Here is a 15,612-nt window from a genome sequence, read left to right on the forward strand (position 1 = left end):
CTGTTGTCTCCTTTACATGCTAGTTGCTCTTTTAAACCATGGGTTTTTTCCTGTGCCCAAGGACAGAGGGGTCTGTCCTAGTCTATTAGTAGTATTCCTCCTCATCGCAGTTTGTACGCAGTATTGGGTGTAGGGGTTCCCTTTGTTACTGTGTCTCCATCTCTCTTGTTCTTCTGTCTTTGTTTCTTCAATAGTGATTCAGGCAGTCCTTAGTTTTTCTTCAGGAGGGGTTGTTCTAGTAATAGGTGTAGTTTGGTCTGTTCCTTGGAGGAGGTGAGTTCAGCCTTCCTATGTTTGCCATCTTGAACTGAAACCTTAATCCTTTTTTATTATTGGATTTATGCTGTGGAGGCCGAGAAAAATCAAGGCCATTCCACCTCAAGTTTAGCATTAGCACAAGTACAGCCATCTTAGGCCCCTGTGAATAAGAGCTGAACTTTACAGGAAAAACTTCAGAATGTCTTCGGCAGGGAATCCCATATCCGAAAGACAATAGGGCTCAGAATTGCCGTAGGCACAGAATCCTGTATCAGAAAGAAACAGAGCCCATGCCCGTGGTAGAAAGTCCCATATTAGAATGAGAACAGAGCTCAATGCTCTTGAAAGCCCCATATTAAAATGAGAACAGAGCTCAATGCCCTTGAAAGCCCCATATCAGAATGTAAACAGAACTTGAGAAATTCCTCCACCCCTTCTGAAAATCCCCTAGACCAGCCTATAAAAAAACCCAGCTGTAACCCACTTCGGGGTCCAAGTCCCTGCTCTGCTGTGTTGGGCACACTTGGACCCAAGCTCAAGCTTGTAAATAAACCCTCGTGCACTTGCATCGGTGTCAGCTCCTTGGTGGTTTCTCGGATTCGCAATCTTGGGCACAACAATGCTTGGTACTATAGCCATAGCTTAGGTTTGTTTAGGAATCCTTTTTTAAGGGATCCCTCCTTTTTTAATATCCATATATGACTTCTCTTTGTCCTAACTCTCTCCCTTTCTTATTGGTTTGTGATGTATTTGAGAAGACCTTATCAGGAAGTTCAGCCATCCTATCTTCTACCTGCTGGAAACTCAGCCTTGACTTGAATCTAAAATGAGTAGGCTTCTAGGTGGCAAATAGCTGCAATTCAGTCCTTAATTCTTCAAAGAGAGTGGGCCCTCATGTGGCACAGTGAAAGTGACATAGGATTTTGGAGTCAGGAGGTTGACCTACAAATCTCATTTCTACCTATAAGAATACCTCAGTTGGAGACAAGACTAATTTTATAGTGTTATAGGGGGATATGAAGAAGAAATTCATAGGGAAATGTTTCATAATGCTTGTGAGCTTTATTTCTTAATTTTTGATTATTGTGAGACCACAGAATTATTTTAGCTACCTTGGAAGTCCTTGAAAAGCAAATATTAGGAAGGGCAGATTTATGTTTCTGATGTTATTTTGCAATTCTGATTTAAGGTTATTTTCGATTTCTCAGTATTTGGAAAAAAGAAAGCCTCAAATGGAGGTACCCAAGGCATTGTTTAATTTCCCCTTATTTAATAGGATATCAAAGTAATGCAGCCTCCTGACCTCTGTATTGCAATTATGGGCTCTGCATTTGCTGAATCCTGGGCAGGAAAGTGAGAGGAGCTATTTTATCATATCCAAAGCCACCTTTCCTGGGAGGCCTGAGCTTCTAAGCCTAGGATTCCATACCTCAGTTTATGAACCATCCAGTAGGGCAAAACAGAAATAGTGCTTTAAATTATGTCCTAGTGGAATAGCCCTTGCTCTGGATTGCTTTGTATCTGTCCAAAATGAAGAGAGCTGGGGAAGAGCCTGATCCCAAGAGTTTAAAAAAAATTCCTTCAAGAAGAATGTGATGTCTTGGTAAAAATTAGGATGGAAATAGTAAGCAGTCCCTTCCTATGGAGATCTTTTGGCTCATGATGTGATTATTTTTTTTTTTTTATTTTATGTTTTTTAAAATTTAAATTCAATTAATTAACATAGATTATTTTACAGGTAGAGTTCAGTGATTGATCGGTCTTATATAATACCCAGTGCTCATTATATCATGTGCCCTCCTTAAGTATTTTGATTTAATCCAGATTCATTGTTTACTTTGGAAACCATAGGTTAGTAACTGGTGAGTGTGACAGTTTGAAATGTTGACAGGCAACGAATTTCTTTTCCTTTTTTAAAAAAATCTTTTTTTTTTTCATTATGGTAAGTGTACTCTTTAATCTCCATCTCCTGTTTCCCACATCCCCTGATCTACCTCCGCTCTAGTAACCATCAGTTTGTTCTTTATAGTTAATAGTCTGTTTCTTGGTTGTTTCTCTTTTTTTTTTCCTTTCTCCACTTGTTTGTTTTTTTTATTTAATTCTATATATGAGTAAAATCATATGGTATTTGTCTTTCTCTGACTAGCTTATTAGGTCTATTTATGTTGTTGCAAATGGCAAGATATCATTTTTTGTGGTATGATAATATTCCATTGTCTGTATATATATATATATATATATATATATATATATATATATATATATTTGCACCACATTTTCTTTATTCATCTATTTATGGACATTTGGACTGCTTTCATAATTTGGCTATTGTTAGTAATGCTACAATAAACATAGGGATGCATATATCCCTTTGAATCATTGTTTTTGTATTTTGGGGGTAAATATCCAGTTGTGTGATTACTGGATTATAGGACAGTTCTATTTTTAATTTTGTAAGGAACCTCTGTATGTTTTCCACAATGGCTGAACATATTTGTATTACTACCAACAGGATAAGAGAGTTTCTTTTTCTCCAATATCCTTACCAACACCTGTTGTGTTTTTTATTTTAGCCATTCCAGTAGGTCTGAACTGGCATCTCATTGTAGTTTTGCTTTACATTTCCTGAGTAGGGAGTGAATGACGTTGAACATATTTTCATGTGTCTGTTGGCCATCTGTATGTCTTTTTTTGAAAAATGTCTATTCATGTCTTTTGCCCATTTCTAAAATAGATTATTTGTTTTTTGGGGTATTGAGTTTGATAAATTATTTTTTTAAATATTTTATTTATTCATGAGAGGCATACAGAGAGAGAGAGAGAGAGAAAGAGGCAGAGTGAGAAGCAGGCTCCATGCAGGGAGCCTGATGTGGGACTTGATCCTGGGACTCCAGGATCGTGTGCTGGGCCGAAGGCAGGTGCCATACCGCTGAGCCACTTAGGGATCTACCAAGTTTGATAAATTCTTTATAGATTTTGGATACTAATACTTTATCAGATATGTCATTTGCAGACATCTCCCATTCTATAGGTTGCTTTTTAGTTGTGTTGATTGTTTCCTTAACTTTGCAGAAGCTTTTTATCTTGATGAAGTCCCAATAACTCATTTTTGCTTTTGTTTCTCTTGCCTCTGGAGACCTGTCTAGTGAAAACTTTCTATAGCCAATGTCAGTGAGATTACTGCCTGTGTTTTCTTCAAGAATTTTTATGGTTTCAGGTCTCACATTTAGCTCTTTAATCCATTTTGAGTTTATTTTTGTGTTTGGTGAAAGAAAGTGATTCAGTTTCATTCTTTTGCATGTGGTTCTCTAGTTTTCTCAACACTCTTTGTTGAAGAGGTTGTCTGTTTCCCATTGAATATTCTTTCCTGCTTTGTCAAAGAGTAATTGACCATATAATTATGGGTTTTTTTTCTGGGTTTTCTGTTCTATTCCATTATTCTTATGTATCTGTTTTTATTCTAGTACCATACTGTTTTAATTACTACTGCTTTGTAATATAATTTGTAATCTAGAATTGTGATACCTCTAGTTTTGTTTTTCTTTTACAAGATTGCTTTGGCTATTTGAGGTCTTCTGTGGTCCCATACAAATTTTAGGATTTTTTTGTTCTAGTTGTGTGAAAAATGCTGTTGGTATTTTGATAGGGATAGCATTACATCTGTAGATTGGTAGTATAGACATTTTAACAACATTTGTTCTTCTAACCCATGAGCATGGAAGATCTTTTCATTTTTTGCATTGTCTTGAATTTCTTTCATCAGTTTTCTGTAGTTTTCAGAGTACAGGTCTTTCACCTCTTTGGTTAAGTTTATTCTTAGATGTTTTATTGGTTTTGGTACAATTGTAAATGGGGTTGGCAGGCAACATTTATAACAAATCGACTGTGTGATTAGCCTTATATTTAAAGTCCTCCAGGAAATGGATTTAGGGTGCTTGGTAGAGCCATTTTTTTTTTTTAAGTTTTCATTTATTTTTGGCTCTTGGGGTATCTTTTCAATATGAAAAAAAAAGCAAGTTCAACACAAAGTAGAAATTTGAAATGTAGAACAGGACAAAAATCAAGAGTGTGTGGGAAAAGGGAATAGCAGAAGGAAGAGCTGAGGTGTTGCCAAAAGGTGGAGGGTCTCCTTGTCCCAAATGATTTAGGTGGCAATACACACTTTTCCATATGTACACAGCAGAGCTGGAGTTTTGTTAAGAAAAAGTGGGTAGTGTGAGGGGCCTTTTCCAGAGACTAGGGATCAAGGCTAGTCCCTCTTTTCCAGGGGAAAAGGAAGAAGTCCAACATGTGAAGCAGTTTATGTAGGAGGGAAGGATCCCATTCAACAGTGGCACAGACTCCTGCAAAAGAAACCGTTCAGGACAGAACTTGGAAGAAGACTAAAAAAACCAAGACAGGCAGAGAAGGCAAATTCTGAGGGAGAGGACAGGGGCAGCTGAAGAAGAGGGAATGGAGAAGCCTGAGGTGATGGTACTCTGACTTAAGCCTCCTCTTTGGCCTCCTCACCAAAATCCTCTTCTTCTTCTGCGATGGCATCCTGGTACTGCTGGTACTCAGAGACAAGGTCGTTCATGTTGCTCTCAGCTTCGGTGAACTCCATCTTGTCCATGCCTTAACCTGCGTACCAGTGGAGGAAGGCCTTGCCCCGGAACATGGCTGTGAACTGCTCTGAGATGCGCTTGAAAAGCTCCTGGATGGCCGTGCTATTTCCAATGAAGGTGACTGCCATCTTGACTGCCATCTTGAGGCCACAGGGCCACAGCGGACTTGACATTGTTGGGGATCCATTCCACGAAGTAACTACTATTCTTATTTTGCACATTGAGCATCTGTTCATCTAACTCCTTCATGGACATCCACCCATGGAAGACAGCAGCCACAGTGAGGTAATGGCCATGGCGGGGGTCACAGGCAGCCATCATGTTCTTGGCATCAAAGCCTTGCCTGGTGAGTTCAGGCACAGTGAGGGCCTGATACTGCTGGCTTCCACGGCTGGTCAGAGGTGCAAAGCCAGGCATGAAGAAGTGGAGACGTGGGAAGGGCACCATGTTGACTGCCAGCTTGCGGAGGTCAGCATTGAGCTGACCAGGGATGCGGAAGCAGGTGGTGACACCACTCATGGTGGCTGAGACAAGGTGGTTGAGGTCCCCATAGGTTGGCGTGGTCAGCTTGAGGGTGCGGAAGCAGATGTCATACAGGGCCTCATTTTCAATGCAATAGATCTCATCTGTGTTCTCTACCAACTGATGGATGGAGAGGGTGACATTGTAGGGCTCAACCACTGTGTCAGACACTTTGGGGGAGGGCACCACACTGAAGGTGTTCATGATGCGGTCAAGGTACTCTTCTCGGATCTTGCTGATGAGCAGCGTGCCCATGCCAGAACCCGTGCCCCTGCCCAGTGAGTGGGTCAGCTGGAAGCCCTGCAGGCAGTCACAGCTCTCAGCTTCCTTCTGCACCACATCCAGGATTGAGTCCACTAGCTCAGCCCCCTCTGTGTAGTGGCCCTTGGCCCAGTTGTTGCCAGCCCCAGACTGCCCAAAAACAGTTTTCTGGTCTGAATATCTGCCCTAAAGGACCTGAGCGAACAGAGTCCATGGTCCCGGGTTCTAGATCCACCAACATAGGGCAAGGTACGTATTTGCCACCTGTAGCTTCATTGTAGTACATGGAGATACGATCCAGCTGCAGGTCGTTGTCACCGTGGTAGGTTCTGGTGGGATCGATGCCGTGTTCATCACTGATGACCTCCCAGAACTTGGCACCTGTCTGGTCACCACATTGACCGGCCTGGATGTGCACAATTTCCCTTATTGTTAAAATTTATTTTAATTCTTTTTGCTTCTCTCAAAGGTGTGTATGGGGTGGAAAGTGAGATGTGGTTTTTTCCTATACTGCTATTCGCAGGCTGGAAGGATGGGATGTGTCCAGAGGCTGGAGCAATGAGGTCCGAGCACAGTGACAGGAACGTTCTCTGTAGAGCCATCTTGTATTGGGCTGGGAGATGGTTTCTGAGAGCACAGATATAGTTGTTGAAGGAATTAGAGGATATGCATATAGGGTATGAGAGCAGGGAGGAGAAAGCCTCCAAACTGCCAGGCATCTAATGTGGATGCTCTCCAGATCATGTTGTTCCTATTCCCCCATGTATAGATAAGTCAATTAAAAATGATTTAAGGGACGCCTGGGCGGCTCAGTGGTTGAGCACCTGCCTTCAGCTCAGGTCGTGATCCTGGGATCTGGGATCAAGTCTAGCATTGGGCTCCCTGTGAAGAGCCTGCTTCTCTTTCTGCCTGTGCCTCTGCCTCTCTCTCTCAATCTCTCTCATGAATAAATAAATAAATATTTAAAAAAATAAAAATGATTTAAAAATGAAAATAAATTGAGACTTCATTCTAGAGAAATATGAAAGGGTTAAGATAATAGAAAGTAAATAAATGGAATGCGTAAGAAGCTGAAAACAACAAAGGAAAGAGAAATGAATTAGGATAAGAAAACTTTGAAATTCCAGCAGAAACATTAACAATTTCAACATGAAATAAGGACAAACCAGAAGTTGTACTTCCTGTTTCCAGGACAGGAACCTGCAGTATCTCCAAGTTTCCTCCACACAACCTTAAAAAAGGTTTTTACAAATTTGTCTTTACAAATTGTCATAACTTCCTTCCTTCCTTCCTTCCTTCCTTCCTTCCTTCCTTCCTTCCTTCCTTCCTTCCTTCCTTCCTTCCTTCCTTCCTTCTTAATGAGAGACACACAGAGAGAGGCAGAGACACAGACAGAGGGAGAAGTAGGCTCCCTGCAGGGAGCCCAGTGTGAGACTCTATTCCAGGACCTGGGATCATGCCCTGAGCCAAAGGCAGATGCTCAACCACTGAGCCACCCAGGCTTTCCAAATTATCATTACTTCTTGAGGGCAAGAGCCATAACTGCCCTGTCTTTGTATTCTAGCACTTAGCTATAGTATCTCACATATAGTATGTACATTATAAATGTTTGCTGAATAAGTAAGACAGTGAAATAATGGGGATCATAAGGGAATTTTATGATCACTAAGAATATAGGAAATCTGCTTTATAGACTCTAGTGGGGACATTACCTAGAACGGGCATTTCCATATTGCAATACCAGATCATAATTCTGACTGTGTTTTGAGAAAACATTAAATTGAAAACAGAGAGGGAGACAAACCATAAGAGACTCTTAACTGCAGGAAACAAACTGAAGGTTGCTGGAGAAGTGGTGGATGGGATGGGGCAATTGGATCATGGACATTAAGGAGGGCACTTGATGTAATGAGCAGTGGGTTAACACTGTCATCAGTTATGCAACTGATGAATCACTAAATTCTACCCCTGAAATGAATAATACAGTATATGTTACCTAAATTGAATTTAAATTAAAAAATATTTAAAAAATTTTAAAAATTAAAAAAAAATTATGGGGTGCCTGAGTGGCTCAGTTAGTTAAGTATTTGCCTTTGGCTCAGGTCGTGATCTCAGGGTCCTAGGATCAAGCCCCAGAGCAGGCTCCATGATCAGTGGGGAGTCAGCTTGTCTATCTGCTCCTCCCCATACTGGGATGCTCTCTCTTTCTCTGAAATAAAGAAAGAAATAAAAGAATTTAAAAAAAAGAGAAAGCATTATTTGTTATTTCGTTGTTTGGTTAGACAGGTAAGTATCTGATATTTGTTAAGAATTCTAGGAAAGAGTAGTAAAGATACTAAATTTTATATTCACCTTTACATAAAACTTATTAATGCCAGGAAATGAGGGCTTGCTATAGAATTTCCCAGCTTCCTTTCTTTATGTCTCTAAAATAACTTTTATCATAGAGTACTTCTTCATTGAATTCTATTTTAAAATGCTTAGACTTAAAAAAATCCAAACCTATCTTTAACTATACTAGCAAAGAATTTCTGAAGCAATTTGGCTCACTTTAGGGCCACGCTCAACATTAAACTGAATTCTTTTTAATGGTAATATTATTTTCTCTCATGCTTTATGGTCATTTGGAGTATTGTTTAAAAAGTATGTGATCTTCCAATATATCTTACTATAGGAATTTCCTCTTAAATTATAAAAAACTATCTCAACTTTACTTTGGTTTACTCTTGTGGATAATGTATAATGAAGTTAAGGTATCAATATAGAATTCCTAGATTTGTTACCTAATCCTATTTTAAAAATCTTGGGAATACTATCCATTTTTTTACTTCATGTAAAATTATATTTAGGAAAATATTAACAATTGCAGTTGAAAAATTATTTTTTCTGTATATAAACATGCTCCTTGAACATGATTGGTTGTATAGAGAAATATGACAGGATAAATTCCAAAGGTTTTGTGTGAGATATAGTTGTGCTTTCTGCTAAACAGAAGAAAGCGGGACGTAAAATGTGTATCTTGCCCTATTCTTTGGAAGGGATTATGGTACTGAATGGGGTGATGAGTGTCTGTTGGTGGCATTTGTGACACATGAATCAAATGCTGTTTTGTTCAGACTGTGCTGACATAGTGTCTACACCATCACTTTCCAGTATTACTCTCTGCAGTGATGGAACTGTGCCCTCTCTGTGCTGTCAAACAGTAGTCACATATAGCTCTTGAATGCTTGAAATATGGCCACTGTGACTGAGTTACTGAATGTTTCATTATGTTTTGTTTTAGTTAATTAAAATTTAAATCATGTATGCTAGTGGCTACTCTGTTAGACTTTTAATTTGATTTCTTATTCCTATAGTAAAAAAATAACATAATTTGAGTTAGAAAAAATCATGTTAAGTGTGCACAGGTTCTCTTTGTATCTGCGTAGTTGATTCTGTTACGATATTTTTGGAGATGAGGCCGTAGAGTATGGAGTAGGAAGGCTTGTGTTCTCATCTGGCTATGCCATTAAGCAGCTTGGGCAAATTATCTCTCTAGATAATTTCCTTGCCTGGAAAATGAGGAGTCTGTTGATTTTCAAATTTATATTTAGTATTGGGACTTTTTTCTTAAAAACAAAGCCAGACAAACTGAGCAGAAACCTCATAGATAAGACAAGTGAAATTAGAAGTGGGTTGGGATTAGGAATGCTGTCCCTTAAGTTTAACCTTTTTCTCTCAGTAATTCCCAATCTCCTCTACTACAGTAGAGAGCCTAATTTAGAAAGTGTTGGGAGTGGATGGAAATGCAGGGTTCCTTCTAGTTCTGATAAAGTATGGTTTTTATAGGATTGAATATAGAGTTTTCTTTTTATTGATATCATCTCGGAAGTAATAATTCTTCAAAGGCCAGTCTTTACATGTGTTTTGACTAAACTCAAATCATTACAGTTGAATTTGAGGGATACTCAGGACATTCAATAGGGAGAGGTTTCTGTTCTCTTAGCTCACCAAAAACGAAACTAAAACCGAGAGCTGAATGGTCATAGGAGATATAGGCAGGTCCAAATAACTTTTGCACGCTCTTTTGAAAAAAATCACAATTTAATTTTCTACCTTTCTGAATGTTTTTATTATTTTGATACTTTCAGGACTGAGTTTCATAAAACTATCATTGAAGTGGTTAAATTTGTATTATTAGTGGTTTACTCTGGTTTCTGTGTGGGTTCAAGGAACTCATGCTTCCCTCTCCCTCCCTTCTAGGGAAAAGTAGCTCATATGTGGAATGGAGTCCTTAGGTACATATAACTGGACTGTGGGGTTGGAATTGGCCTAATAGGGAAAATTTGAGAGGTAAGTATAAAGAGGGTAAAAGGGCTTTTTTCACATGATTTTTTTGGAAATGGTAATGTATTTTGGATCTCTTCCTTTCCCTTCCTTTCCATTGCCCTCTCTTCTCTCCAGTATGCCTAATGAGAAGGACTCTGGACTATCTCTCCTTTCACTTTTGCCTTTGGGAAGCCTAACAGGCACTAAGTAGGGAATAGAAGGCACATGGAGAGTCCAACTGTAGCTTTGGCTGCTGGCCAAGTAGTCTTTGTATTTGTACATGACCTGTCCAAACTCACCAAATAGGAGAGATGTTAGGGGCGTAGGACCAGAAACTTGCTCTTACGGATCTCTGATAAGGAGTTAATTAAAGAATCAGAGACTTGAGAGATTCAGTCAGCCTTTTCATGTGTGAAGACTAAGACATTACATCACACTATGATTTTAAATGTCTTGATGGGAAGGATGGTTTGTTGTCTCTGAGGGCACAGTTCTATAGCAACTTCAGTGCTCTGAAAGCTTTTAATTAAATAAAATTTATGTTTCTTCTCTAGGCCTTCTTGGAATTTAGCAAGAGAGATAAAGAGAGAAAAGAGAGAGAAAAATGAGAAAAAAAAGTGAAAATAGGCAAGCATTTTGTTTATGCTTCTGGACAACATGGCTCAAGGTTATTCTACTGTGTTAACTATACATTGAGGACAGCTGAACCCATCTGGTTTTCTCCTCCTTCCTTGAGTGTTCCTTTTTGGATCTTTAGCTCCTATTACACTGAATATAGGAAAACTCATTGAAAAAATGTTTAACATATTAAACATGAATTGCTTTGGAATTGGATTGTTTGCATTAAAGTTGAAGATGAATGTATGGATGACAGGTCTTTGATAGAATGAATCAATTTTAGTTGCAAAATACAAGACACTAATAGGTCTGTAAGACTTTACAAAGGATTGCTACACACAGTGTCTTATTTTTCTCACATCAATTCTGTAGGTAAATATTATTTCTTTTTTGGGGCACCTGGGTGGCTCAGTGGTTGAGCATCTGCCTTTGACTCACATCATAATCCCAGGGTCCTGGGATTGAGTCCCCACATCAGGCTCCCCATGGGGAGCCTGCTTTTCCCCATGCCTATGTTTCTGCCTCTCTCTGTGTGTCTCATGAATAAATAAACACAATAAAAAAAAATCATTTCTTTTTTTACTTAAGTGGCCCAGTGAGGTTAAGTGCCTGTTTACTGTCTTATCTACATGTAGAGTCAGGTCTCAAACCTATTTTTCCTTTTTCTTCGAATGGAAGAGAGAGTTTTCCAGGAGAGGATTAACTGAAGATTCAGAGCTACGAAAATATTAAGGAAGATATAATTTTACAAAAACATTCATGGCTTTCCTGGAAAAAAAAAAAAAAGCCATTTCAGTGGAGTAGAAAGCTTGCAAGACAGTTAAAGATGGGCAGATTACTGAAAGAGTGGATACTCAGACTTTCTTCATGGGGAGAAATCTTTTCTAAGCAAAGTAGTTTTCTTCTATATTTATAACTGGACAAATATAATGATTTGAATAACTCCCAAGTTGTTCTATAATATTAGCTCAACTCAAAATGCATAGTTTCTCAATAATTTAATGTTGCTAAATGGTAGAACTTCTAATACCAGGGGAGTATTAGTTCTTTTTTTTTTTTTTTTGTATTTAGAAGTAATTATTTTTTGAAATGTTTAAGGGCTACAAATCTGTGCCACATTTCTCTGAGGTATTCACAAGCATTTGCTAAAAGACATATACTAGTAAGAATTGTTATTATGCCTGGGCGCCTGGGTGACTGTTGGTTAAGCGTCTGCCTTCGGCTCAGGTCATGATGCCGATTACCAGTTAGCTCTGGTAATGGGGGAGAGCTAGATTCTTGTCTCATAGAGTCGAAGAATGAATCTTCCTGACAAAGGAGAGTGAGTAAAGTGCTAGAAGTTTATTAAGCAAGGGTATAGAAAAGGTTCTCAGGAGTGAGAGGAGTCCAGACAGGGTTGCCACTGAGGGCTTTTTTGGCTGGCCTTTTATAGAAAACCTGACTAGGGAGATGATAGCCTTGAGATTTCTTGTGTCATCTTGAGTGAATGACTTATGACTGACTCGGTGATTACTTGATAGCCATCAAAAGAAGATATCCCTATCATTTTGGAATTGGGGGCCAGATTTACTTCCTTATCTGTGTTTTTGTTGCATTTCAGTGTCCTTGGGGTTTATGGGAGCCTGACTCTGGGGCCTTCCCTTATCTTTCCCTGCCTAGACCTATCTGTCCCTAACTCACTGGGATCTCAGGGTCTGCATCTCCTTCTCCCTTTGTCCCTACCCCTGCTCGTGCTCTCTTCCTCTCTCTCAAATAAATAAGTAATAAAAAGAATTGTTATTATGCAAAATGTACTTTAATTAGGATCTTACTGAATTTCTTATATCACCACTCATTTTTTTATGTCATATTTTTTCCAGTATTCACAGCTTATTGCTGAAATATCTTTGGAAATTAATATTTTAGAAAACTTTATTTTTACTTTCATTATATTCTTAGTATCCTACTTATTATTTCAATTGTTAGATTTGCTCTAAGTCCTTAATCTGTGACATAATAGCTTTGTACATACCCAGGAAAAAGGGCCTGAAAAATGATGTAATAGTATTAGAAGTTTTCAGTATATTGTGATAAAATGAGAGATTAGTGATAGACTATGTGGCACTTGGGTAAAAAAATCTAATTCATTAGTTCAACAAATATTTATCATATACCTATTTATCAGGCACTGTACTATGTGCTAGGGATATGGTATGGAACAAGACAGATGTGTCTTGGCCTCCTGGGCATATAATTTATAATTGCCAGATTTACAGAGTAGAGAATAGAAGCAGACTGATTGGGAAGTTATGTGTAAAGATAAAAGTAGAACAGGAGTCGTGTGAGTTTGAGGACAAGGACAGAGAATATCTTCTTACTGTCATTTTGCTTTGCTTCTTTAAAAGTTTGCCAGAATGTTGGTTATTTCCCTTCTAACATGGACCTCACCCTCACCTAACAACTCAATGCCCTGGTGTCTGTACTTTGCTAAAGCATAAAACTTTCCCCCACCCCCAACCAGTGTTCAGTTCAGAGCCCAGAGCATATCAGTCCTCTGTAGAGATTTCTGCCTGTACTAAGGTAACAAGGCAATCCTCAATTCTTTACTCTGTCTCAGCACAGTAACCTGTGATGCATTCTAGTCAGAACTGTGCCTAGCTAAGCTCACTTTGCCTCTGATTCTGTCATTTTTTATGTCCCTGAAATGTCAGCCCATTTAGGCCTGTGTCTTTTCCAATTTGGCTGTTCTAGCCTGGCTCTGTGCTGCTATGCTACGCCTTCCTCTCAAACTAACCCTTCCACTGCCCTCTGTCAGTTTTTTCCACTCTGCCTTTTGGACCTCCTGTATACTGGAATTCTCCAGATTAACAGGGCTGCTAATCATTGCAAAGGATTTCAGTTTCAAAACTGAACTCATTAGAATTCACTGTATTAATTGTTATAATCAGTCAGATGTAAGTTTACTGCTGTGGGACTAAAGCTGAGTCCAAGATGCAGATGCAAAAGTGATTTTATATAGATAGGGAGAATCTTGGGGAAATCTATTCCATGAGAACTGACACTTAAAAAATTATTTTTCCCTTTCATGGGAAGCATATAGGATGCCTGGATTATTACCATGAAGTGCTATGCATAAGTGAGGCAACCGGAGTATTTGTGTTGTTAAAAAGAAACAACAAGCCCCAAATGGAGTCCCTTTTTCTAAGCCCCACCAAGACTTATTACCTAACCTTATTGCAGTGTTAGCCTCTCCCAGGAGTGGAATTTTAAGGCAATCAGCCTGGAGTTTCCTGAGCAGCTTTATCTACTCGGTTACCCTCCCTGTCCCACCCTCCTGCTTATAAAAATCTTCCACTTTGTATAAGTCCTCAGAGCTCCCTTCTGTTTGCTAGATGAGATATACCAATTCATGAATTGTTGATAAAGCCAATTAGATCCTCAAATTTACTTACTTGAATTGTTTTTTAACAGTACCTTTCCCAGAGATGGGCTATGTAATCAATACAAGAAAACATGAAAAAAAAAAAAAAAAAAAGAAAACATGGAAGTTCTACTCATCTGCTAGAAACCCTTTCATTTAGCAGTCGTGGTTGTTTGCCTTACATGTTTCCCTAGGTAGGTCTCATAAGATAAAGGAAAATTATGACTAGCTATATAGTTTTAATCATAACTTCTTGCCTAAGTGAAACAGTTAACGGGGGGATGGGAACATTACTTTCTTCCTATCCTTGCCTCCACCCTCTACTCTGCCGTGTTAAGACTATTGTCACACCCATGAAGGCTTAACTTTGTCAAGTTCAAGGACCATTCCTCTGTCACCCATAAAAACTCATTACCAAGATAATTCCATCTCTCAAACCCAGGAGTGTTTACATGGTTGTAGTATCTCACTTTAAGGCATAGGTAGGAATTATTCAGGCAGTACTATTGGACCCTGAATTTAATAAATAAATTTAATAGAGAATAAAATCTTTTGACAAGTTGTATTTCTTGTATAATTTCTTTTTCAGGGAGATCAAAACAACCAACACACAGTCTGGGAGAGATAGGCGATATTCCTAACTTGGAAAGCCCTTAGGATCCCTGGGCATTTTCATTTTTCTTTTCTTTTCTTTTTTGAGAGGGTATGTGAGAGAGAGTGGAAGAGAGGGAGAGAGAATCTTAAGCAGGATCCACACTCACCGTGGAGCCAGACTCAGAACTCAGTCTCACAACCTGAGATTATGACCTGAGCTGAAATCAAGAGTTGGACACTGGGATCCCTGGGTGGCGCAGCGGTTTGGCGCCTGCCTTTGGCCCAGGGCGCAATCCTGGAGACCCGGGATCGAATCCCACGTCAGGCTCCCGGTGCATGGAGCCTGCTTCTCCCTCTGCCTGTGTCTCTGCCTCTCTTTCTCTCTGTGACTATCATAAATTAAAAAAAAAAAAAAAAAAAAAAAAAAAAAGAGTTGGACACTTAACTGACTGAGCCACCCAGGTGTCCCACCTTGGCATTTTCTTAAGTACTCTTTTATTTTTTTTTTTTTTAAATCTTTTTTTAAATTTTATTTATTTATTCATGATAGTCACACAGAGAGAGACAGAGAGGCAGAGACACAGGCAGAGGGAGAAGCAGGCTCCATGCACCGGGAGCCTGACGTGGGATTCGATCCCGGGTCTCCAGGATCGCGCCCCGGGCCAAAGGCAGGCGCCAAACCGCTGCGCCACCCAGGGATCCCTTAAGTACTCTTTTAGTTTGTCTTTTAATTTTAATTATGGTATATTCTCATATAGAAATGCTTTAATTTTCAATTTGTCACGTCACTTTTTTCCTTTGAACTTTGCTTTTATGTTTAGAAACCGAAACTCCTAATACTTCAATGTAGGGGTTTTAACAGAGCCAGGGACTCTAGCATACTCCACTATTCATTTTGCCTAAAAAAGTATTTGTCACTTGTAGTTGTTCTTGGTTGCAAACAACAGAAATACGTTTTGTTAACTTAAGAAGCATAAAAAAAATTTATTGCAAAGATATCCAGTACTGGGAAGTCTTGAGAACCAGGCTCAGAACATGGGCAGAAAC

The 15,612-nt window shown here is 39.1% G+C and overlaps 1 protein-coding gene and 1 pseudogene across 1 annotated transcript in view; one reads left to right on the forward strand and one right to left on the reverse strand.

The window, feature by feature from the left end:
- Positions 1-6,525, forward strand: part of METTL4 (methyltransferase 4, N6-adenosine) — a 58,368-nt gene extending 51,843 nt beyond the window's left edge. Inside the window, exon 10 of the transcript XR_012032367.1 lies at positions 4,526-6,525. The gene's annotated coding sequence lies outside the window, so the exon portion shown is untranslated. The remainder of the gene's footprint in view (positions 1-4,525) is intronic.
- On the reverse strand, positions 4,737-5,946 carry LOC140635014 (tubulin beta chain pseudogene; annotated as a pseudogene).
- Positions 6,526-15,612: the final 9,087 nt, after the last annotated feature.

The sequence above is a fragment of the Canis lupus genome, chromosome 6 (assembly GCF_048164855.1).
Source record: "Canis lupus baileyi chromosome 6, mCanLup2.hap1, whole genome shotgun sequence".
Classification (NCBI taxonomy): domain Eukaryota; kingdom Metazoa; phylum Chordata; class Mammalia; order Carnivora; family Canidae; genus Canis; species Canis lupus.